Below are 3,884 nucleotides of genomic sequence, written 5' to 3'. Positions count from 1 at the left end.
ACGTTGTGTTTGATAAGATCAAATCTGTTGAAAAGTGAGTCATATAAGACTATTTTCTCATCATGATATATGAATCCAAGTTCATCATCACAAAGTATTCACTGCTACTGCATCCAGCTGCCACTCGGATTGCTGCTGCCTCTCTGCTGCAGAAACCAGCTACCTCTGCAATGCTGCTTGAGCACTTATTTCTTGATATATCAATATAGCATAAAGGGATGGACCAGACTAGGTCCACTACTGGAGCAGAGGGATACATGATGAGACCAGACTCCAATGCAAAAAGGTAAAGTAAAGCAGTCATGTATTGAAATACAAAAAGTTAATGGTACCATACAATGGTGAAATCAAAATACTATTACAATTATTTGGTTAATATACCTTTAAGATTCTATGGTTGCACCCTGGGTTATCTGTATACTGAAAACTACCAAATACAATTTACAGTCACAATCAACAGAATCAAATCTTCTATAGAAAATAACAAACATCAATCCACAATAACCCCAATCAGTATTTTAAATTTGTGAGATACTGAAAGTATCTGAAACTACACTGCAAGGTATAGTACAGGTGTGTGTGTGTGTGCGCGTGAATTGAGGCTTCAAGTAAAAAAAACAGGGATGTCTTCGTATGCAATTCATCTGGCTCAGTGGCTCGCCATCCTTGGTAGACGTCTCTGCATTCCAAGCCTGTAAAACATAATTGTCAGTTACAACATTTAAATAGCAGGAAAGACGAGACACTGGTCCATCACTGAATTCATTTGAATATAGACAGCTATTATCAGAGTGATTTGGAGGCCAGAAAAACTGAAAAAGTACGTTTCCAGACTTGCAGACTTTTTCATCAAATCCTGTCACATTTTGCTTAACGCAATCATAGTTAGTGAACAAAAGCTATTTGGAGGCAGCTCTTTTGAGTTAACAAAGCCACATAATTAAGGACAGACCCAAATGACAATTCTAACTGTTCTAACTGAAGAACTTCAAATGACCTTCAGTCAGTTAGAGGACAAGATATCATCTTTAGTTCTTTCAAGACAAAAGTATAGTACATGCTTTTTGATAAATAAAAACGCTGACTGAAGCTTAATATTGCAAGTAAACTTTATCATCGAAATAATGTGTCGATCTATGTGTCGATCTTTCTTAATTGATCGACGTTGTTTTGGCTGTCTTCAGGGGTGGGGCTTGCCTTTTAAATACATTCTTTGCTTTCGTTCCAAAAGAAACAACCAATGATAGAATATCTGGAAACAAATAGTAAAACAGGCAAAACACAAGGAGCAAGACATTCCTCTCCTGCTCCAAATGTCCCAACATTATTTCCTATAATAGACTGTTAGCTGGAGGGGGGTTGATGGTAATGAAAGCGACAGTGCAGCTGGAGCAGCAAATGAGTTCACAGTGTGGAGGATCTCCTTTTAGACTTGTTCTTGTGCAGTCCAGGGGCGGAGTCAGATCATTTTCAGGAGGATGGCACAGGGGGGGACAACAATTAAAACACTTAGGCTACTGAGTGGAAACAAAACTTTTCTTAGGCTACACAGTGTATTTATGTCTTCATCCTGTTGATGTTGGCTACACCGTGTAAGGAAGGTGCATATGACGTTTTAATTTTGCACGGTCAACATAGACATTCTGATTGATGCCCCCATGTTTATGATTCTGATCAGCATCTGGCTCTTATGTGCAATTAGTAAACTCACCAACAGTAGCCTAAGTCAGATGAGGTGGGTTTAATGTATTGTGCAAGAATAGCACTATTTACAGCACTGTCAATAAATATAGCAATATGTATTACTATTCTTTTTAAATAATGATAATCAACTCGTGAACATTTTTCAGATCACAGACATATCTGCTGATGTTGACTTTGTTTTTGAAAACTGACATTTTCTGAAACTGATATTTCACTGTTCTGTGTCTGAAGAATTCTTGAATATCTCCCCTTCAAGTCTACCTTGAGAACAATTACAAAGTAACTTCAATTTGAGTGGTTGAAAATGATACTTTCCTTGACTTTTAATGTTGCATTATATGATGTCACATTGAAACCAGAAAATAATTGAAGATGTGCTTATTTGAATGTTGGTACATCTCAAACCAAGTAATGGAGAACCAACATTGCATATCGCATCGTTTCTCCGTCGCATCACTTATGGAAACTTTGCAAAGCACAAATATCGCAAAATGTGAACGTCTTACTGATTGACAGCTCTCAACACCTAATGGCGTTGGGATGGCAATCAGATCACAGGGGTAGCACAGTCATCCATGGCTTCGTGTTGGGGTAGACCCGGACACGTTTGTCCACGGTGGCTGAGTTGGTGCAGTTCACTATGTGGTTCAGAACCGACGACGTGAACTGTTCCAGGTCCTCATGCTCATATTCCTGCCATGAGGTGTCATTCAGGCAGATCTGCAGATAGTTCCGACTTCGAGCCGAGGGCTGTGGGCCCCACATGACTCTGGGCCCTAATGCAGCTGCATTGCCTGCATAGTAGTAGTTATACCACTGATGGAAAGCACATGCTTGTAGTTCTAGTGAACAAGCGATGTTATTTGTCTGTCTGTCAAATTAAAGTAGTGCACTCAATTCAGAATGTTGAGTTTGCTCAACTAGTCAAAAAAGTCTCTAGCTTTTGCAACCTCTTCATATACTATGCATGCTATATACTTATTAACAATTCATCACATTGGCAAATGCATCATCTATGCCCATTGAAAAAAAATATTCATTATTCTACCGTATGTAACACTCATTTAGGGACACGGCAAGTCTGCAACTTGACTGGAAGGGGTCCCACTCTCTGTGGATGGCCTGAAGCCACAGATCTACTGTCCTTTGCTCTTTGGGGAAGTAAAGAAAATCGTAAACTGGGACTTTTTAAAATATATTTGACGTACAAAATACTACGCAGCAGCTTTTAGGCATGGTGACACTAGCTTTTCCAATAAGGTCTTATGGTTTGTTTGATGTGTTGGGTTGCTTCTTTGTTCTGTTTTTATTTTATTTTGTTATTCTATATTATCTGTAACAGTTTAATGAATACAACCCAACATGTCTTGTTTGTTTGCTTTGATTTATTTTTTAACCAGTTGTCCTTTTTTATTGTTTACTGTTTGTATGCTTTGTGAAGGAAACAACCAAAAGCTATAATTGCAAAGGATGGGCATAGTAGATCTGAAATCTGATTCGCTTGCATATAGCTGTGTATTCAGTTTATGAGTGGTTACATTTCTCCAGCCTAATCTCTCTGCTGTTTACCAAAGAAAGTGTTGGAGTGATTGCTTTCTTGCATTCCCCAATGGACTTAGTGAGTGCAGAATATGTTTGTGCTATTTTGATAACTTAAACCACCTCAAGTGTCAGTTTAAAATTAAATCGTAATTTAAGTTATTATAGACATTTAATCAGAGATTAAATGAATGTTTAAATTAATCCTGGTCAGTCTTAAACTAGGTTTAAAGTTGGGTACAAAAGGATTAATGGATACAACTTGATTTGTGAATCCTTGTTGGTGCCACCCAACCTGAAAGTTGCTCAATGCTAACGTCTTCTTGATGCTAACGATGCTTAGGTCTCTGTTTACATGGATCCATTCTTGTACTGTACCTACCATGGGTCGGTCTGGTGGTTGAAGTCATAGATACAAATACATTAAAGGACATCAAGACCACAATGCATGTGTTTAATCTGAATACATATGTATTAGATAAATATTAGAATGTCACATCATCTAACTACATACAATTTAGCAAGACTAAAAATCACAATTTGTTCTTCTGACCTGTTTAGAATATGAAATGGTTGTACATAGTGTACACAACAAGACTGCCACTTCATGGGGCAATCACTTTAGATTGTACCTTTATAGT

The sequence above is a fragment of the Nansenia antarctica genome (genome assembly GCF_963989245.1).
Source record: "Nansenia antarctica genome assembly, chromosome: 1".
Classification (NCBI taxonomy): Eukaryota; Metazoa; Chordata; class Actinopteri; order Argentiniformes; family Microstomatidae; genus Nansenia; species Nansenia antarctica.
The sequence above is the reverse complement of the archived record's forward strand: the minus strand, read 5'-3'. Positions refer to the sequence as shown.